The sequence below is a fragment of the Ochotona princeps genome, chromosome 5 (genome assembly GCF_030435755.1).
Source record: "Ochotona princeps isolate mOchPri1 chromosome 5, mOchPri1.hap1, whole genome shotgun sequence".
NCBI lineage: Eukaryota > Metazoa > Chordata > Mammalia > Lagomorpha > Ochotonidae > Ochotona > Ochotona princeps.
In genome coordinates, this window is record NC_080836.1 from 60,852,195 (window position 1) to 60,875,306 (window position 23,112).

The 23,112-nt window shown below is 38.8% G+C and overlaps 1 protein-coding gene across 3 annotated transcripts in view; it reads left to right on the top strand.

The window, feature by feature from the left end:
- PPP1R1C (protein phosphatase 1 regulatory inhibitor subunit 1C) overlaps positions 1 to 23,112 on the top strand; it is a 118,954-nt gene that overhangs the window by 71,243 nt on the left and 24,599 nt on the right. The window lies entirely within an intron of this gene.

Sequence of the window (23,112 nt, forward strand, 5' to 3'; positions counted from 1 at the left end):
TGGTTTAAACAGCTGAATCAAGAAACCCCAAATACACAAATAGCAACATTCAGTTGGGCAAGTGCTAAGAAAACAGTGCAAGAAACCACAGATGACTTCATTTGTTTTTGATGACCTTGAAGGTTTTGAGGGGTATTGCTCAGGTATATCGTATAATATTCTTTTACTGGAGTTTGTGTGACATTTTCTTCATTAGACTGAAGTGATGGGTAATTTTGGAAGAAATAACATAAAGATATGTTATATATAAAGATGTGTTTTATATATATGTTATATATATATATATATATATATATATATATATATATATAATATATGTCATGTATATGTTAATACCATGTGAGATGTTCATCACACAACGTCAGGGTTACGTACTCTCCATGTGGCTCACCACTGTCTCTGCTGACCTTCGTCCTCTGGCTGAGGCAGTGTCAGACAGGACACTATCTGTGTACTGCACTCTTCAGGAGGAAGTCATTTTGTGTAGCTCCTACTTAACGGTGTGTGTGTGTGTGAGTGCTGGGGGGGTTACATTCCATGTCCTCAAAGGAAATGCTTATAAATAAATGACTTGGAACTCTTCTATACAAGGCATCTGTCTCTCCTCTCTCATTTATTTATTCAATCATCCATTCAATCAGCATGTACTCATGAATGTTTATTTCAGACTGGGATTATAGCCCAGTGCTACCTTGTTTTGCTGCCACGTAGTTCCATCTTTGGCCATCAAGAGCCTTCAAGACTTTGGGCCATTTGACACAAGTCACTAATGAGAGGCAGGGATTATACGTTTTTGCATGCCTTGTCTTTGTGTCCCTACAAGATTCTCAAGGCTCATTGTTGGCAAATCTTGTTCCACTTCTAGAATCAGTAATTTCTCCAAGGAATTCTCACATCATTCTTTAACTCCCATTTGATCAGCAGCCTTTAAAAGGTGTTTGCCTCGGTGTATGGCCATTAAGAGGAGAGAAATCTCTCTCTCCACAAATTTTATGTGCAGTATCTCTGTTTAAGGGAGAGTTTAATGCTATACTCAGCATGCTAACATGTACTCTACCATTACCTACTATTATCAATGTTAATAGAAGTCACACGGAGAAAAAAAATGTCTCAACAGAAGAACAAGAAGATTCTGTCTTTATGGGTTTATCATTCTTCAATTAATATTTAATACAGAATTCTTGGTTATTTTCTGTGACAAACTTATTTTGTCCCTTAATGGAAGTGTTTAAGTAATATGTATGTAGTTCTCTTGTTGACTTGCTGTTTTCTTTACTTCTATAATAATTTAAAAATATATATGTTTATAAAAATTAGAGTTAAGTAGTGTTGCAATTATATGATGTGTTTTTTGTAGAACTGATTTGGCATTCACATAACATAAGCAAGGTAAGTTGGATCTCTTATATTAAAAGAGTACTCAAGGTAAACGTTCCTCATTTTTACATGGCCAAATTGGGATATGAGCCTTTTTCAGGGTATCTTATGAAATTCTGTTGAAACCGCAAAAGACTTCAGTTTTTCCATTTGTCGACCTATCCCTTTTAACCTAATTAAAACACTCGGATCTTGAAATCTTGTAACTTAACAGAAAGTTTTACAAGATTTTTTATACCAAACTTTCTACAAAGTGCTTGATACTTTTTATTGACTTGTGTTTTAACATTATGTTATAGATCTATATATAATAATTTCACATTCAAGCAAAGTTTGCCTGTAGTCTTGCTTTTCTCCAGCCCGACTTCTCTTCCCCAGAAAGCTGACCAAAAAAAATCTGACTCTTGTTCAAGTGTGCCTGGAGTAAAGCACATGAAGTAACCTTTAGGGTAGCTTATGATCTGTCCTCCTTTTTTGGTCTAGCATCACCTGCTGCCACTGCATCCTTTCTCATGCTGCAGGAATGCTGAGTACATTTAGTTCCCTGCACATAAAGCATGATTTCTCATCTTCGTGCTTTTATTCTGCAGCTTTCTTTGCATAGAAAGTTTTGCTCTGTCTTCTGCCTGTTCCAGATCCTTTGAACTGTGCCTCTCAGACTCAGAAGATGTCACATACATCAACACTTAAGTGTAATTCTCTGTGCTAACCTGAATTCCTTGAGGATAGGACTGATACCTTTGTGGAATACTCTTGCTTGTCTTCCACTTGTATTGCAGAAGGTTCTTAATGAAACATGACTCAGTGAGTGAACAATCTTTCTGATTTATAAATAAGTGTAACTTAGCTTACTTTTATCATATTGAAAAAATATCTGGTGTGTATTTTAGTCACTCACCCTGTAAACATTTACAAAATGCTTACTGTCTGCCAGGTCATGCATTAGCCTCCTGTAGGCAGTTCCTGTCTGCAAGAAGAATGTAGTAAATAGAAAAGAAAGTTGTGGGAAAAATAATTCTGAGTTCCTTGATGTTTACATGGACCACAGTGCTTGAACACAGAAGAAACCTCCTTGTTTTTTGTCACAGCCAGAGAGAGGCTCACACAAGAAATGAACTCCCACTGTGCACTGAGGGAAAATAAAGTTCTGTTTTAAAGAGTTATTTATTTATTGTAAATGTAGACTTAAAAAGAGAGAGACCTAGAGAGAGAGAGACCTACCATTCACACATTCACAGCCCAAATGGCTATCATGGCTTGGAATGGCCCAAGGCAAAGTCAGGGACCAGGAGCTTCATCCAGGCCAAGAGTTTCGCAGACATGGAGTGACTGAATGTGGAAATGGCACAGGGACTTTGAACATTATGATCTGTGTGGTTAGAATCAGTGGAAGAGAGAACATGAGGCACACGCTGGGGACATTCCAAGGTCTTCTGTGTCCCGTGCCCACAACTGGGATGAGTCTCTCCTGAGACAGCACTTCCTCCCATGTTACCATATTCTGTGAGTACTTTGAAGAGAGGAGGGTGGATGGAAGAGACAAAGTTGACATGCAGTTAATTTTTTAAAAAATTAATCTGCTTTTATTGTATCTGTAATAGGCTGTCTGTTATCAATGAAGAATAGTTAGCTGGCATTGTCAAACTCTCTTTTTTCTAAATAATAGCTATGACTTCTGAAAAGCTGAAATACTCGTCAAATTATCTTTCAAAATGAGTGAAATTCCAAGCAAATCTGGGTTACGACATAAAAAATGTCAGAAAAACTGAGACGTTGGCTCTCAGCAGGGTAAATTTGAAGCAGTATTACATTCCTTGCAAACTTGTGCCAATTTGTGAGGTTTCTAAATGGTTTCTCATAATTTTACATTTTATTTGAACTTAAGGCAAAACAAACAAAACCCAAACCAACAAAAAAAAGACAACAACAATATCAAAAAAGCTGTGAGGTCATTTTGGGAATGGTTTCATCAGTTGTTCCTCAGCAGGTTCTTGTGACAAACACCCCACACTGCAGGTGTGGCAGAGCCGGCTACTTGTTTCCTATTAGTTGCTTTCTACGGGATCATGAATGATATCAGCATTGCTGTCAATCAGGTACAAATATTTATTAAACTTATACTTGGTGCCACGTTCTGAGCTATGTGTTATTTTTTAAGAGAGAACAACAAGTTCTGAACACTCTCGGTCAGACTTTGAGGTGGGTTTACAGTTTTAATGCTGTCATTAAGAGGAAAAGGACCAAGTTAGCCCAAAAGAAGCCAAAGTATGCATTTTCAGAAAACTAGTCCATTCTTACAATTACCAGTGGGAGACTTGTTATAGCTGTGTTATCCTTGGTAGATTTGCTAAAGCTGTATGTTCACTGTTTCTACAGAAATTCTGTACATGCACTTTTTGTCACATTCTAATTTCAAATAAGGCTGAAGATTATTTCATTAAGGCCCCATGCAACGGCTCACTGGCTAAATCTTCACCTTGTAAGTGCCAGGATCCCATATGAGTGCTGGTTCATGTCCTGGCAGCTCCAGTTACCTCCCAACTCCCTGTTTGTTGCCTGGGAAAGCAGTAGAGGATGACCCAAAGCCTTTAGACCCTCACCCATATGGGAGACCCACAAGAAGCTCCTGGCTCCTGGCTTTGGATTGGCTCAGCTCTGGCTGTTGGGGCCACTCGGGGAGTGAACCAGTGGATGGAATATTTTTCTCTCTGTCTCTCTTTCTCTCTGCAAATTGTATCTGTCTTTTCAATAAAAATAAATAAATTTCTTTTTACAAAGGTTACTTTATTGATTTTTAAAAATTTTTTAATTTTTTAATGTTACAATACAATTCCATAGACTCTGGGATTTCCCCTAACTCCTCTCCAAACTAACTCTCCCCTAACTCTCTCTCATGATACTCTACTGGTTCTGCCTTCAGACCAGACAGGGTCTCCCTAAGAAGCTGATGAACTTGACTGGACTATAAGATGCTGGACTCTATGTTTAGTATATGCTTGCAAAGAGGGAATCTCAAATGAACTTGAACTGTGGTTGTGCAACGGGGTGGAGGAATCCACCATGGGTGTGGGGCGGGGTGGGGAGAATCCCAGTACCTATGAAACTGTGTCACATAATACAATGTAATTAATGAATAAATTTAAAAATAAATTAAAAATAAATTAAAAAATCCCTCCCCTCGACTGATTTCCCACATGTTTTTACAGTAGTATAGTCCTTTTTTTTTTTTTTTAGATTTATTATTATTGGAAAGCCGGATATACAGAGAGGAGGAGAGACAGAGAGGAAGATCTTCCATCCGATGTTTCACTCCCCAAGTGAGCCGCAATGGGCCGGTGCGCGCCGATCCCATGCCGGGAACCAGGAACCTCCTCTTCTAGGTCTCCCACACGGGTGCAGGGTCCCAAAGCTTTGGGCCGTCCTCAACTGCTTTCCCAGGCCACAAGCAGGGAGCTGGATGAGAAGTGGAGCTGCCGGGATTAGAACCTGTGCCCACATGGGATCGCGGTGCGTTCAAGGCAAGGACTTTAGCCGCTAGGCCATGCCGCCGGGCCCGAGTAGTATAGTCCTTGATAAGCAGTCATAAGTCTATCATTCTGCTGTTTAAGTGTATCCTGACATTTTTAGGTATAGACAATGGCAAAGAATCCAGCATCCTATTGTCAAGACACATATTCACATTTTCATTAGGAGTCCATCTTTGATTTGAAAGCAGTGATGCATACTACATTGTATCTTCACATCTGGGTATGAAAGTCTCTATTACACAGTTACTATACATTCCCTTAAATGTACTTCACTGAGTTTTTAAAATTATCTTGGAGTAAGGTTTTCACAGCTTCTAACATAACAATGAAAATACAATGTAGCTTTAAATATAACTGAAATTAGAATAATGGAGGTCTTGAAGAGCTTGAAATGGCTATTTCTTGCTCGTTCTGACTCCAAGGTCATTAACTAGTTTATTATTAGCTAATATATTCTTAATATATTCTTAATATATTCTGGGCTCTGGAAGTCCAGAGGCAAATGAAAATGTTAACTCAAAGATACAAGTAGCAAGTCATTGGTCTGATTGCTGTGGGAGCTGGCTGCCTTTTGAGGCAAGAGCCAGAAACACTACAACACTGAATTTTATTTTTAGTAGCTATTGATAATAAGTGTTCTTTTATTTTTCATTTTAGATGTAATTCATTATTTGGTATGCTGATGTTTGCCTTAAAAATTTGCCCTTGGTAGATAAAGTTGTGAGAATTAGATTGGGTCTTTTGGAATAGTTCTCAGCATTTCTTAAAATGATCCATTTTTATTGTAAAGGTATATTTACAGGGAGAAGAGACAGAGAAAGATTTTCCATCCACTGGTTCACTCCCCAGGTGGCTACAACAGCCAGAGCTAAGCCAATCCAAAGCCAGGAGCTTCTTGTGGGTCTCCCACATGGGTGCAGGGTCCCAAGGCTTTGGGCCATCCTCTACTGCTTTCCCAGGCCACAAGCAGGGAGCTGGAAGGGAAGTGAAGAACCGTCAGGACATAAATCAGTGTCTTTATGGAATCCCCATGCTGGGAGTCGAAGAATTAACCAACCGAGCCACCGTGCTGGGCCCAGAATTGCCTATTAATTATTATACATTACAAGCCAAGGAGTTTTAAACTCTGAAGAAGTGGATGAGAAGACAAATTGCCCCGACCTTGAGATTACTGAAAAATCAAAATATGTAAAAATAATGTCAGGAAAATGGAGGGAAAGAACAATAGGTTTACAGTTTCCTCTACTGCTTTACTTCATGCTTTTAGCCTTGATTAGTGAAATCAGCCAGAACTCTTATAGCCCTAGCATTACTCCCTGATGTAATTCTTCTTGTACACAATTAATTGGCACTTATGCAATGATTCCTTTCAAAATATTTTGCTATTGATCTTTCTCAATTATTTATACCTTTAGTATCTTGCTTATGCTAGTCTCTTCAATACTACAATGTTTCTGTTAAGTAACTCAACTGTATCTTAAATAACAGACCTGTGAATTCTAACATAAACAAATATTATATGGGAAATAGACCTGTAGGTCAAAGATTCTTGGCCTATCTTTTTAACATATAGATTTATTCTTATATTTTAGTTGGAGGCAGATTTTTAGAGAGAGAGAGAAGGAGAGAAGGAGGTCTTTCATCCTCTGGTTCACTCTATAAATGGTTGCAACAGCCAGAGAAGAGTTAATTTAGATCCAAAGTTGGGGGCCAGAAGCTGCTTCTGCACATTTCAAGTGGGTACAGGAATTCAAGGCCTGGATCTATCCTCCACTGCTTTCCCAGGCAATAAGCAGTGATCTGGATTGGAAGTGGAGCAGCCAGGACATGAATCAGCACCATATGGGATCCCAGCGCTTGCAGGCTGAGGATTAGCCTACTATACCACTGTGCTGGCTACTTTTTAGCCCATTTGATAAAGGTAACCCCAAACATGCCCCTTTGGCCCAATTTTACTCATTCTGAGCATTGTGAAAATACAATTATTATTATTATTATTATTTTTGCTGGAGTGAGGGTTAGGTGGGGCTTTTTTAGAAAATGGTAGGCAAAGTGTTACATGATTATTTCACTGATATAATCCTATAATTACTTGGGCATACAATTGTGTTTCAGACATAATGAAAACTTCAGAAGAAAATTCTAGTCTACTTTCAAATATAAAAAAGAAGATACTCTGAACACTCATTTCTGTGACATATGAAACTCTTAGGAACTATGAGAACCCTAAAACATGTATCAAGCTTCAAATAATTTAAACATTTCCATATTAAGCTATTTTTTTCAGTGACATGAAATGTCATGGACTTAAAATGACATTTTTTCTGAGAATTGAACCATTATAAAACAGAAGTTCCTAAGAGCCTTAATTTTTAATTCACATCTATTTAAATCACCATGTAAATACTGCAATTTGTGCTAAAAGTTATTCTGAAAACAAATACCACAGACCCTCACTGTCACTGCCAAAACTTCCTTTTACCTTCCTAAGATGAATTAATTGTTAACTCACCATGGGTCTCATGACTGACTTGTGAGTTCACACTGAAGCATTCTGTGCCTCTGCAGCAGCATTCCTAGCTTTCTAAACAGACATTTTAATTATTTCTGATCTGTGAGATAAATATGTTTTTCACAATAATTATTCAATAGACTGGAACAGATCCCATGGAGCCACTCCAGTATGTGCTATATGAATAACGTTCTGTTTTTCCCTTGGTGATTGGACAACAGATCCTCCTCAGGGTATTTTGATCCCTGAAGTAAACATTACATGGGCAAGATGGGTTGACTCAGTATTTTCTTCACTGGCACTGAGACCAGAAAGGCTTTGTATTCAGAGTTTATTATATCATTTTTAAGAGAACAAACCAGTTGTGACAATGCAGCTCCCTCTGCTGGTTCAAAAGTTTAGAATGATCTGTACAAAATGTCTGAATCACAAGTCTTAGGAGAAAAACATGTATCCACTTTAGTGTGAAGTAGGCTAAAATTAAAGAAATGATTAAATTGTAATCCACAACACTTACTACGTGCAACCATTCAACTATCTCATACACCTATGCCTATCATATCTTGCTTTCTGCCATTAAAAGCTGACTTCTAAAATAACAGACAGGTATTTTTTCTTGGAAAATCCTAACCAAAATCAGCTTTATGAGTCTATCAGCCCCATTTTACAACTTTATTCTCCAGCAGGCAGAAGGTTAATTATAGTAAGACTTAAAACACCCTTTTCCCATACAAGCAGCGGCAAGTGAAAGGCAGAGAGAAATGAGCAATCCCTTTCAAAGTGACCAATTAAAATCCTGAACCTCTCATTTTTATAACACTGATGCCCATACTCCTTAAGTTATTCATTTCTCCTTGTGCTATTTTCTTCACATCAATTACAGATAATCTCCTTGTTGGTTAATCAATGTATGTATAGTATGTATAGCAGGTGCAGCCAAATTTCTGTTCCAAGTAACCAAGAGAGCACCACAAACACATAATTTCCCTCACCAAACTTTTATTGTACAATCATATAAAATAAGTACTTTCACTTAAAGAAATTAGTGTAATATGACTATCACGGCTATAAAACCTAGAGTCCAGTCTTCTTTATTTTTTTAAAGGGATGAGACCAGATATATAGTTGATCCTGCACAATTGTAGATCCCAGAAATCATTAGATCAGGCTACAAAATAAGCTATGGAAACAGCATATTGTCAAGATATTTGGATAAGGAGTTGTAGATGTAGCCAAAGATTATTGCAAATAAATTCATGTCTTTGACAGTTCTCTTTTGCTAAAATAGAACCGTGTATATTCCAAGACAACAAAGGTTTTACACTCAATTAAACAGTGGCTTTATAATCCAATAGCTAGATAGCAGAAAGTGATTTAAGCCTAGTATTGTGTAGATTCTGGTGATAGTCTGTGTCCAGATAATTCCGTGTTGCCTCTGGTTCCCTAGACACAGCCCAAGTCACGCTTTATTCTCAGGTAGTAATACCATAATAAAGACAGTATAGGTGAGGGGGTAAGTGCAAAACTAGGACCAGACACTGGACTGAATCCTGGTTAGCCACCCGACCTTGACAGCATACACTGGATGCTTCACCTGTTCTTCCTTTTCTTTACTTATAAAATGACACCATTAAAAATGCACACCTTATCCTCACGGTAAGACCCAGATCCCTGCTTATGGCCTGAGAAGCACCATGGGGTGGCCCAGGTCTTTGGGGCCTTGAACCCGCACGGGAGATCTGGAAGAAACTCTTGGCTCTCAGCTTCAGACCGGCCCAGCTCTGACTTCTGTGGCCATTTAGGGAGTGAACTAGCAGATGGAAGACCTCTTTCTCTCATTCTCCCTATAAATCTCCTTATTAATGAAAATAAATAAATCTTTAAAACAATTAAAGCTCTACCTTCTACAAAATACTACAAAATCAACATAATTCAGCCAAGTTCTTTGCCACTTTGTAACAGGAAACCTTTGCCTCAGTTTCCAATACTATGTTCTTCAATTGCATCTGAAACCTTATCCACAACGAGCACACACATAGAAGAGATGAGCAATAAGCCAACTCCAACCACAGTGACCTGAGACTGGAACGGGACTGCCTGCCAATGAAGACCCAGTGCCTTCCAACCGTGCCCGGTCCCTGCTTTCCAACACTGCAGAATGTTGGCTGAGCCCTTCCGTCACGAACTTCCACCCTGTCGAGCGGACCCCGGCTGCTGCGCCTCCACCATCGTGGCCAGGCCACCGAGCTTCACGCAGGAAAGAGGCCCCACCCTGGGCAGTGGCGAGACCTCAGACTTCACGAAAACACAACCGACAGTTTGGCACTGAACTTGAAAACGTCTTTAGCGACTTACATCCTGAAGCGGTGGAGGCAGTCAGACAGAAGCAGAAGGCACGAGGTGAACTCCGGAGCAGGCCCCAGGCTCTCCCTCAGCAGCCGTGGCTCCAGAGCGGGAGCCGCACCGGTCAGAAGGGTTCAGCTTCTCCAGGGTCACGCACTGGGCAGGCCCCAATGTTGCGGGGCTCCACAAGCCCGCACGTGGACTCCTTGGCCCAGCCGGGGTGAATGTGCCTGGCACAGTCATGTTTGCCGCCTTCACCGACAGGGTTGAGGAGCACATCCGGCAGTGGCCAAGCTCCCGGAACCCCGCCCCTGGCCGCCGGCCGGACATTGGGCGCCAGAGTGTGGTGGGAGGGGCCAGACACGCTGCCCTTCACCAGCGGAGTTACTGGGCTCCAGGTTTTAACGTCTTAGAAACTTAAAAAGGAGGCTTCTTTGCAGTTCCTAACTAATCCTCTGCCTGTGTAAGTATCCCATTTGGGACCTACCTAATGGAATTCCCACTGCTCTTCTTCCCATCCAGCTTCCTTCTAAGGTGCTTGGGAAAGCAGTGGAGGATGGTTTGTCCTTCGGCCCCTGCACCCGTGTGGGAAACCCGGAAAAAGCTCCTGGCTTATGGCTTAGTACCATTGGGGAAGTGAACCAGCAGATAGAAAACCCCTCTTTCAAACAAAAATAAATTAATCTTAAAAGAAAGAGGGAAAGAGAGTAATAAGAAGAGAGAGAGCGAGAGCGAGCCTTTTTGGTTTGAACCAGAAGTGACTGGTTCTTTTACAGGTTAGGAGGTTTCAAGTGTAAAGCTGCCGGAGGATCCCGCTCCCTCCAGGGAGGGACCTTGGGGAAGCAGCCTGCCCTCTTGGAGCTTGTATGCTGAGTTGTTGCTGGGAGCAGGAGTCCGATTTCTGCCCCTCTCCCTCTATATGGTATCATTTCTGTGTCTCTGCATGTCTTCTTTTCTTATAAGGGCAATAATGTTTGGATTTAGGATCCAGGATGACTTCATCTTAAGTACATCTACAAAGATACTATGTTCAACTGACAGGATATTCTGAGGTTCCTAGTGAATGGAAAGTTTCATAAGACACTATCCAATCCCCTCTGTGTCTCATAGGTCTGTTCTGACGCTTAAAAAATTGTTGTACATAACTAGGCCTATTTTATGAGTAAATGAAAACTATGGAATATAAACTAAAGTAGCTTGATTTTGTGGTTCTACATGTAGAAAAAAACACAATTCTTGAGAAGAAAATATTTACTAGGCTTTTAATTTATAAAATGTAATTAAAGCTCTGTTAGCATGCATTTATTTAGACAATTTATGCATCTGGCCTCAGTTTTCTAGTTAGTAAATGGTGACCTTGAGAAAGTTACTTAAATTCTCTAATTTTACAGATGAGATTTTATTGTCTGAATTAAAATTTTGCCTGCCTGTAAGATTTTTGTTAAACGGGAAAATTATATGTAAAACTTCAACAGAACACCATTTTCCTAATAGATGTTAGTCATTACATATAATTTTAGGATTGCATTGACATAAACTTTCTAAAATTCTGGCACCTACTTGGTTGCTGCTTCATTTGATGGTTCGTTTCATTTAAAAAATATTTCCAGATTCTGTTGAATTTTAGCAAGGCAGTGTGGTTTGGGCACAGTGTGCCGAACAGTGAAGAATTTGGTTTCTGAATCATCAGCTGTTGGGAATGCAACGAGTTGTGCTTTCGGAGCTCAATGTTCTCTATTGTCCACATCTATGAGAGGCTGCAAAGTGAAATGTGAGAATTAAATAGCATGCAGGAAATTCTAAGCCAATGAGTCCATCCATATTGTATGTTTTGTTTTTAATCTGATCTTTTAGATGGAAATAGCATCTCTCTTCTTGCAAGAGCAAATACAGTTCACTGTAGTGCAGAGGTTTTGAGAGGGAGCTGGACAGACGGCATTAGAGTGTTATGACACAGATTCTTGGAATCTTCATATTCTTGCTGTTAGTGCAATCAGCATATAGTTAGCACCTATTGAGTGTTGAGTGTTTGAATTGTGTTGAATCAGATGCAAATGATCACACAATAAAGCGAATGAAAGAATCTTAATTTCAAGATGCAATTAGCAAGGTTAAGATTGAAGAGAACTTCTAAAACTTCTGGATGCTTTTGAAAATGTAACTTGCCATAAATAATAATTTTTGCACTTATAGGAAATGACTATGTTTTGCATCTGTGATTGAAAAGCTGTTCAGACCATTCTGCACACACACCTCAGACCTGTATAAGGCCCACTTCAGTGTGGCTAAATATTTGTCTATTTGGATTATTGCCAGTTCCTTAGACTGATATATGTAGTTATAGATGCTAGGGGTGGGAAAACTCAAGTGTAAAAACTTTGTAGGTAATTGGAAAATAAATACCAACAAGTTATGGCCATATATACATGCATATTGTGCACACACATGTGTACTTCTACAAAATATCTTTGCCATCCATCATAGTCTAAAGAAATAAACACAAACCTAGTACTTTCACAAACCACACGTCATCATGCTGATTTGAACAGCATTGTTTCTTTTCCTTCAGCTACCACATTGACTCCCATAGGGACAAGGACTGTTTTCACTCTTAGATATTTTATGAGTTACTTAGCAGTTCTCGCTTTATCCATGCCAAGGATGGAGACACACCCATGAGCAACCAGAGCTCAATATTAAAGTCCTTTCCTTTTAAAGTGATAGACATTTGACAGCTGACTAGAGTGGGTGGCAACTGAGAAAAATATTTTGTTACAGAAGTCTCACCAAGATTTTTAAGGAAGTTACAGATTCTACTGAAATCATGGAACACTCTCTCTAATCCTAGTTTCAAATGTTCAACAGAAAATCGTGGTTTTACCACTATTTTGCAGGGTGAATAGACCTGCCTTGTTGTGTTTTGGTTTTAATCCCTGCCGGGGATGCAGGTGATGATCTGAAAGGGGAGCCTTGTTGTTGATAGCCTGATTCTGAGGATGGGCTGATTCTCATTCATACCACTTTAATGATGTCTTTGTCGGTGTCAGATTTGCTTCCCAGAAGAACATGGATTTAGTAGGTGCTTTATAAATGTTGATTATTTTAGCAATGGAAATAGAGGAATTTCAAGACTGAAGGAGTTGTTTCACTCTAAGTACTGTCAAACACCAAGGCCTAACTAGTGTTGCTAAGCAGCACCTGTAATCAACTGTAGCACAGAGGGAAGAGGGAAGGACACTCTTCGCCATGTTGTTTCAGAACATGCTTGGGTCAGAGAGGAAGAATCTATTTAAAAATGTTTTATGAGAAAGAAAATGTCTTTGGGGAAAATAGCAGCTAGAGTTGCGTGACCTACAGTGGGAAACCTTGTTACCTCATGAGATAGAATTTGTACAGTCTGATTTACTATTGGAACTTGCGTACACTGTTAAATACATCCTGAAAAGTCATCAGATGCAGGATTGGACACAGTAGCTTTTATTTGGGGCCTTATATGAGGCTAAGAGTAAAAATATACATATATGAAGTTCTATATTGCTATTAAAATCTCATTAATTCCTCAAGTTGCTAAAGAGTAGGAAAAATCACTGTAAAAGAGAGATTAGATTTTCATGTTTTCAATTGCTTTTAGGTTTTTGGTTTGTGCCTTTTAAACAACAGTTTTGAATAATTAGATGAAAGGTAAAAAGTAATCTTCCTGCCTATTTTATTTTCCAGCATTTCTATTATGTATATCCATCCACATGCACGTACAATAAAATATTCCGAATATTCATCTTTTGATTGTTAGAAGTGAGTAGCTACTAATTTTTTTCCCTAAAATGTTCATCAAGATTTAATGTAGCTTCATCGTCCAGCCAGTGTCAAATAATAAACATGAATACAGGTGCCAAAGATGCTACTACTTTTTTTAAGATTTATTTTATTTTTATTGGAAAATCAGATGTACAGAGAGAAGAAGAGACAGATAGGAAGATCTTCTGTCTGTTGATTCACTCAACAAGTGACTGCAGCTGCTGGAGCTGCACCAATCTGAAGCCAGGAGCCTGGTGCCTCTTCTAGGTCTCCCACGTGGGTGCAGGGTCCCAAGGTTTTGGGTCATTCTTGACTGCTTTCCCAGGCCACAAGCAGGAAGCTGATCGTGTAAAACATCTGGCTGTTATACCGGCCCTTGAGTGTATTTTAGTTTCTGGGCAAAGGAAAACATATTGATAAATGTAGGAAAAATAAATCCCAGATGGATCATAGATTAAGATTTGAATACTGGAGGCAGGCATTTAGCACAGCAGTTGTATCACCACTTGAGGAGCCAGCGTCCCGTAAAAGGGTGCTGGTTTGAACCGCAGTTCCTCTGCTTTGGATAGAATTTTGTACTAATGCACCATGGGAAGTATTAGATGAATACTGAAATATTGGGGTTCCTGCCTTCCTGGTAGGGATTGATGTGCATATCTGGGCCCCTGGCTTTGCCTGCCCTTCCTGTGATTGTTATGGATATTTGAGGAGTGAACCAAAATGACACTGTTTAACACTGGTAATGTTTACGGGACCCAGGATCTTGATTAGAGTTACCTCACTCTGAAGGTCAGTGATTTTTTTTTTAATGTTCCTGAAAAGTTCATCATCATCTCCTGTGTTAGAATCTTTGCATTGTCTTTTTCTTCTGCGTATTACTTTCTTTCCAAGACATGTAGATGGTCAACTCTACTTCCTGCAGAACTTTCTCAAAGGTGTAACTTACTTGATGAAACATACCTGAGCCCCCCTATATAAAACTACAACCACTTGAACGAAACTTTTAAATGCCCCTGCCCTGCTCTGGGGCTTCTCTTGATATTTTACCTTTCAAACATATTTTACAATTCACTTAGTAGTTATGTTTAGTGTTTATTACCAGGACTTGCTGAAAACAAAGTACACAGAGTCAATAATGTTTGTCCTTTTTTGTGTGTGTAATTCCAGTGCACAGACAAATGCCTGGCAAATAACAGGTACTTAATAAATATCTGCTTGGTGTATGAATGGATGCTGAATTACTATAAGCCTCCTGAAGATGGATCGTTACTGGATGCCCCAAATTTAACATGCTGTTTAACCCTGAAAGAATAAGAGTTAGAAGTGCACTTATGGGGTCTGGTACAATAGTGTAGTGGTTAAAGTCCTCGCCTTGCATGCCTGGGATCCTATATGGGCACTGGTTCTAATCCCAGTAGCTCCACTTCCCAGTCATGGATGGCCCAAAACCTTGGGACCCTGCACCCTTGTGAGAAACCCAGAAGAAGCTCCTGGCTCCTGGCTTCAGGTTGGCTCAGCTCCGGCCATTGCAGTCACTTGGGGAGTGAATCATCGGATGGAAGATCTTCCTCTGTCTCTCCTCCTCTCTGTATATCTGACTTTCCAGTAGTGCAGAAGTGCACTATTGTCAGAAGTGCATTTATCAATTCTGACACAACCTTTGGTCACACAAGTCTTTAGTTTTGATCTAATACTTTTTTCTTTTTTGCTCAACATTAGAATTCTTCATAAGTTTATGTTACTCAGTGACGGTAACTATCTAATGAGCTCTCACAGGACATGACTAGAAGTTAGGAATGGAATGTTGGTTTGTTCTTAGTAATATGATTCTTTTTGGTAGCTCCCAGTAGTTATTTTAAAATTCTTTTGGAGGTTCCCCCTGGCTTTTTATTTTGAAAAATTTAAAACCTGTATCCATTCTTTAATTGCAGAAAGACATTGCATGATAGATTTGATGCTTTATGGGTAGATGTCTTAGACAGTGGTCTCAACTCACAACTCTCTGTGCTCTCTGTGGCTTGCTGGGCTAAACAGCAAAGGAATAAGCGAATCTTATAACAACTTACCAATTCCTACTCAGGGATTTTATTATCAGAACATTCTGACCCCAGACCCTGCAAACCTGTTCTTGGAGTTTTTGCTGTGGAACTCTACTAGTACGCAAGTAAGTTTCAAGAGACTTAAGTTGTCATGCCAGTGCCACTGATGTTAGTTTTGTAAAAAAGAGTTAAGTGTTTATCTAGGAAAATACATTGCAAAAAACTGGATAGGTATCATTAATTCCTGGGGCTCGGGATAATGTTCCTGTAGATGGAATATAGGTTCTGACAGGTTGAGAGGTGTGCATTCAGCTCAGTGCAGGTCCCTGATTGGTCTGTGCTATGTCTGGCACTCTTGTGATTGGTCAGCAATACTTGTAACTCAGGGATTTTTGAGGATGACAAAGTGAAACTCAAGTAATTTGATCAGGACCCAAGGTTTCTGGAAAGGCTTACAGGCAAGATTGATGTTATCTGTAAAATAGATAAATGAACTCATAAATCTTGTGCTACGGGACCCAGTGGAGTTGGTTGTACTGCTCCCTCAATTTAAGGAACTGGTTTTATTAAAAGTTGATTTCAACTGTCGAAACAGGACAAGTACATTTTAATCCTGATAATGTATGACATTTTCACGAAAGGTGCTGTGTAGAGAATCAATTTCGTTATAGCTTGATTTTTTTGTGTGTGCTGGAAATGTGCATGCTACTTCCAATATGTTCTTCAATGCAACCTAAAGATGTCCTTCAATATAAACTAAAGTGCATTAAGTCTTATGTATTTTGATTAATGGAATCAGGAGTAAGCCACATTTTCTGAAAGGGTTACATGTAGTGAGTTTGCTATAAACATACTCGGTCTACATGAATCACGGTCATTCTCTGAACATGTATTTTTAAATTAATTTATTCGATCTTAACATAGTAACAATGGGAACTAGATTCAAGTTATTTTTTAAATGTTTTGTTTATTTATCTGACAGTGAGAGAGACAGAGAAAGCTTCCTTCTGCTGATTCACTCCCAATAATCAAGGGCATGAGTGAGGGGAACACAAAGCTGGCAGCTAGGATCTCAATAAGGGCCCAAACCCTTAATCTACCAAGACTGTCTCTCAGGTTCTGCAGTAGTGGGAATCTGAGCCACCTATCAAACCTGTCCAGTCCAAGTTTGGATGTGGGTATCTGAACTGTGTCCACTAGGACACATCCCTGCCACAAGACCTCGTTGAAAGAGAAGAAAACCACAAATGCTGCATGTTAAGAATGAATAAGGAATTAGACTTTTTAGAAAATCTAGACAACCAACTCAAACTGGCTTTGAGCAGGACCATCATTTATTGCCTGGTTTTATAAACTATATTCTGTGATTACAGTGAAAATCCAGCTCTGTGTAAGAATGTTCAGCTGGAGCCAAACAATTCTGAAATAGATTCCAGCTGTTTGGATTATCTCACCCCTAGAACAACTGAAAGCACTATCAGTAGTAAATTCCAATTTGAAGATGTAGGTAGCTTGAAAGCCAGACCCTTACAGACCACCCCCATGTAGCAGGAGCTTGCAAGGGGTGAAAAGCTGTAGAGAGTAATTGTTACTTGTGGTTTTGAATTTCCTAAGTACTTGGTATCTTAAATTGTTCTGATTATGGGTATGCTTCGCTAGATGTGTATATTTTCAAGTTATAGAAGTCAACCCTTTGCACAGAAATATTTAAATGTTGCTAGTTTCCTGAAAAATGTTTCATGCATCTTGAATAATTGCAATTGATTACAATTGTGTGTGGATTATGTATTTAGTCTCATATTTTGCTTTTTCATCTTTTTATTGATGCAATTCGATGTAGATCATTTTGTAGTTAAATTCTCATTTTCTTATTAAACAAGCAGTTGCTAAAGCTTAAAAAGAATACACAAAAGTAACCTGGAAGGTGGCTAGAGGGGTATTTCCTTTTCTTTGTAATCATCAGCATATTGCTAATTAATTTGATACTATTTTGTCATCGTAATATGCTAGCTAGTAGTGAAATGAATCATAGTATATATAAACGTTAGTATTCAAAATTTTATTCTCTAGGAAAATAAGTCTTCCAAAAAGTGTCTGCATTATCTTCCAAAGGTACAAGACATTGAAGGCAACTTATATTTATTTAAATAAATTCCATTTAAATGCTTATAATGATTGCATTCTCTCTTTAAAATAACATACTCATAAGTCATATATTTGAATTTGTTTTTCATCTGAATGCTTAAACAAAGACGAATCACTTAAAATATAAATATTTAGTCTCCCAAGAAGTGGATCCATTTTCCTTTGTATGTGTGCTCTACATTTAATTTGGACATTCTCATCTATAAAGATGTAACACACCTGTCCATTGCTCTGTATAAAAATGAGTGCTGATTCTGATTAGGTAGAAGTTTAAAACCAAAGCCCAAGATTCATTTTGCCACCTACAACTATGACAAATAACTGTTAAACAGTTCTCTTAAATTATATTTTAAGTATGTACATTCATACACTACAAAGGGAGAAAGAGATTAAGACAGAGAGTTAGTAGTTTAATATGTTATTTTTAAAATAAGGAGTTAATTGGTGAAGAATGTTTTTCCAACCTTAAACAAGTAGTAAATTGGTTGACATTTTCTATTTATAAAAGATAGAAACCAGATGAAAATTTCTTTCTGTTGTAACTTTCTGAAAAGAACATTGGAAAACTCTGATCATTAGATAAACTCAGATTCTTTAATGCTGTGCTTAATATTTTAGCTGAATACAAGTTAGTTTAGGATTTGAGTAAATAAAGCATTTTGGACGTAATCTTCCAGCAGTGGCAATATCATTTTGACTTACCTTAAGAGCAAAGTTAATAAGAGCGGCTTTTGACTATCAAAGAATTTCAGATGATAACTAGCTGATGTCCCAAAACAGCTGAATTTTACAGCTACTATTTTAGGTTGCAAATTATCCATACAGTGGCTTCACACTTGAATGGGAACATAAACCATTATTTTTAAAAGAAAAAGTATCAAATAGAAACAGATAACCTACTTTCCAGGGCAGGTGGAGTTATTCAAATAGTTTCTAGAAACAAGAACATGATCAGGATTAAACATGACCCTTATTTAAAAAAAGAAAACAAACAAAAAAACAGGAGTGTAGTTTTAGATGTGTGGCATGCATGGTACCTGAATTGGTGAAAAATACTCTTCCAACCTTAAGGAAATAATCAGCCTGGGAGAGTAAGGACATTTAGGGACTAGATAAAGTAGGAACAGCACAAGAAACTGAGAGAAAGAATGAATTAATTGTCATAGGGAACCATAAGAAGTACTGCAAATCAACTTGAATCCTCAAAGGAGAGTTTAAGGCCTCTATGTGCTAAGTGGTTAAAAATTTAGTTTAAAAAAGAGATTTATTTATATTTATTGGAAAGGCATATCAGATTTACAGAGAGAAGGAGAGACAGAAAGATCTTCCATCTGCTGGTTCACTCCCCAGATGGCTGTAACAGCCAGAGCTGAGCCACTCTGAAGCCAGACGCTTCCTCCAGGTCACCCATGTAGGCGCAGTGTCCCAAGGCTTTGAGCTGTCCTCTGCTGCTTTACCAGGCCATAAACTGAGAGCTGAATGGTAAGTGGAGTAGTTGGAACATGAACTAATGTCCATATAGGATCCCAGAGCTTGCAAATTGAGGGTTTAGCCATTGAGCCATTACACTAGGCCTGAAATTTTTCATCAAGCTTTGTTTTCTACCCATGTCAAATTAGTGGTACTATTAAAAAAAAAAAACTGTCAGTAAAATGATCTAAATAAATCAATGAATTCCTCAAAAAAAAATTCAGCAGTGGCAAAGATTTAGGAGTGGTGAAGTGAACTAAAAATATAAAAAATAGGGTTTGGATTAGGACTATAGAGGAGGATTTGTGAGGGCTGACCTTGTGGCATTTCTTGTGATGCTGGCAGGCCATAGGGGAACTGTTTCATGGCCCTACTGGGGAAAGCATAAGAAGATGGCCTGGATGTTTAGATTCTTGCCCCTCAGTTGGGAAACCCAGATAAGCTTCCTGGCTCATAAGTTTGTGCTGGTCCAGCCTGAATGTTGTGGAATGACCCAGCAGTAAAAAGATTTTACTCTGTCAAAAACTCTGACTATTAAATAAATAATTTTTAAATGATCTGTAAACATTGGAGAAGGAATAATTTTAGAATAAGGTGGATAAATGAATAGAAAGTGAGATAATGAAGTCACCAACAAAGACAGCTATTTTTGTCAATGACATATATACTAGCAAAAGAATGTGTGTGAATAAAGTTGTTGGTTGTGGGCCTAAAGAAGTAGCCTAGTGGCTGAAGTCCTGGTGTTGCATGCAGCAGGATCCCATATGGGTGCAGGCTCCAGTCACTGCTGCTCCACTTCCCATCCAGCTCCCTGCTTGTGGCCTGGGAAAGCAGTCAAGAACGACCCAAAGCCTTGGGACTCTGCACCCACATGGGAAAGCAAGAAGAAACTCCTGACTCCTGGCTCCTGGCTTCAGATCGGCTCAGCTCCGGCCATTGTGGCTACTTGGGGAGAGACAGTGGATGATGGAAGATCTTTCTGTCTCTCCTTATCTCTATAAATCTGCCTTTCCAATAAAAACAAATAAAATCCTAGAAATAAAGTTATTGGTTGCTTGCTTCAGAATGGAAGACACTTGAGCATGTTTTCTAAAGTCAGACAAAGAGGGAGGAGAAAGGATGAAATGAAATTCCAGAGGGCAGAGCCATATCCCTGCTGAGACTGCATTTGGAAGTGTGTGCAAATTCTATGCCCATCTGCACTTTTAATCCTGCTCTGTTTCTTCTTTTCTCCATAGTGCCCGTGACCTTGTATAACACCAGTTACTGTTCATCCTTTTCTCCATAGTGCCCGTGACCTTGTATAATACCAGTTACATGTTGTGTGTTTTTGACATTTATTCTTTCCCTGCTGCATCTTTCCAGCTCAGTCATGTTTGAAATCTGATTTCCCAAGGCTTGTGCTTACGCCTTAAATCTTAGTGTCCTACCTGGGCAAGGAGGAAAGGGATCTATGTTTTTGTTCACCTATCCCACTTCTGAGAATATATCGCAAAGGGATGCAATCAGTATATGAAAGCGATACCTGCACTCCTGTGTGCATAGTAGCCCAATTCACAATGGCAAAGATATGGAATTATTCATATAGTTCAAGTGCCTGGAACATAGTGGCACACAAATAAAAAGATGCTGGCTTCTAGAATAAGAAAAAAAATATTGAGGTTAGACTGAACATGTGCATTTTATAGCCTATAAGATAAGTCATTTAGCTGCAATTAAGAGGGAGTAAAAGAGATTTCAAATATACTGAAAGCTTAACATTTAGTGTGTAAATAAAACATCATTTGTAGAAGCTCATATGCTCCATTTAAGAAGAGATATGAGTTGTCTGTTCCTTGTAATATTTTCTAACTTTTGTTATTTTAAAACGGTAGGTTTAACACAAAACTTTAGATGTCTGGCTTGCATCAGAAAGCTGAAAGATGAGGCAATACTTGGCTCACATTTCTGTATGACAACAATATCCTGGATTTGAATTGAGGCTGCCCCCACCCACCCTTGCCCTAGAACATACACACACAAGATAAAACACATGATCTCCATTTGCCAAGTAACCCACCATTCACTATAATGTCTGTAAACCATAACTCTACTCTCAACTGTTACTTATTATTGAGCTTGAGCTACTGGTTTTTATAGGATGACCACTTCATCCATTTATGCTGCTTGCTTGGCCTAATTAGTTGCTACTGTCTATAACCCATACTGTTGATAATGTTTAATTTACAGATACACTGTGTGTCATTGAGCCAATAGGGGAGAAAAGATAACACATTTTCTTCACCCATTGAAAGGGTCATGGGTGTCACTTCTAAAATAGAAAGCAGACTAACAAAGTTAAAGCATAACACATTTATTGAGCAAAATTTTGCACTGGGTTCTCTAATGTGGCACAGTGAGTTGGGCCTGCAGTGCTGCACTGCATACCCAAGCACTAGTTGAAGTCCCAGCTATTGTGCTTTCAATCCAACTCCCTACTAATATACCTGGGAAAGCAATGGGAGATGGCCAAAGGGCTTGTGTCCCTACCATCTGTGGCAACCCAGATAAGTGTGTAGGCTTCTTGTCCAGGCCCAGCCATTGCGACCATGTGGGGAGTGAACCAGCCAGCCGATGGAGGATCTCACTCTCTTAATGTCTCACCCTCTCTGTCATTCTTCCTTTCAGATAAGTAAATAATGAAAGAGAGAGAGAGAGAGAGAGAGAGAGAGAGATCGAGACAAGTAAGGAAGAAGAAAGATATGAAGTCCCCAAAACCAGAAAAATTATATGTCACGTGAAAGAAATGATTAACTGTGGATATAGACTGGGGGACACTAAGCAAACCTTGCTGGTTCAGATGATGCTTAGTGTCAAGGTGTAAAACACAACATGTAAGAATGAGGAGTTTATAACCTACATTTAGGTGAGATAGGTCAGACGATTCCTTTATGACCACGTTTCAAGAGAGAAAGGAAATAAGGTAAAAGTTACCTCCTTGCTTTGGTAGATGTCTAATTGTCAGGGTGCTGTATTTGGGGTATGATGTTTGAGCTCCAGTGGGGCTTTCCACAGCTGTTATTTACAGAATAAACTGCTTTCATTGGCTTGTCAGCCTGTGCATGACTCGCCTGCTCCTGTTTCTGACCCCCATTCACAACTCCACACTTGACTTCAAATGAACTCCAGGCTTTGGTCTTCAGTGGCCCTCTTCCTTTTTCTTGTCAAACTGCTTCCAGATTTTGTATTTTCTGTTCCCTTAAGTAGGATTCTCTTTTTCAAGAAGGTTGATGTGACAGCTCCTTTGTCACCTCCCAGTGATGAGAGTGAAGACAATAATTCTCTTTCCTAAAATTCTGCCTCCTGGCCTACCTTCACCACAGATGCAAACACCTGTTGAAAAGAAACACTTTTTGTCAAAATCATGCAAGTTGTTCTGAAATTTCAACACATCTCATGTCTCTGTCCACTCAAATTTCCAATAAGTGGTTTTCTTGAAAACATACTCAAGAAAGAGGTGACCATTTCCTAGAAGAAAGATTAACTTAATCTTCTGACTAGAATCACATGCTGAGCTGTGCACAGAACAGATCAGAATCTAATGCTAGGCTTCACTCGGAAGAATATAAGGTATTACTAGATTTCTAAATCCAACTCATGTAAGTGCAAAAAGTAATTTGTTGTATCTAGGAAATAGACATTTTTTAACTCTCATTTCTTCAAATAATGACTATTTCTAATACACTATATTCTAATTAATACATTTTTTTATATTGGCTGGAGTTTCAGATGGTGTTCTTCTGAAGAGAGCTTTTCATTAAAGTCCTCCAAATACTAATTAACTATCCCTGTAGTCCTATAGTTTTGGTCTTGATTAGGTCAATTCATTATTTTTAAAGGATTTGTTTATTTATTTTAAAGGCGG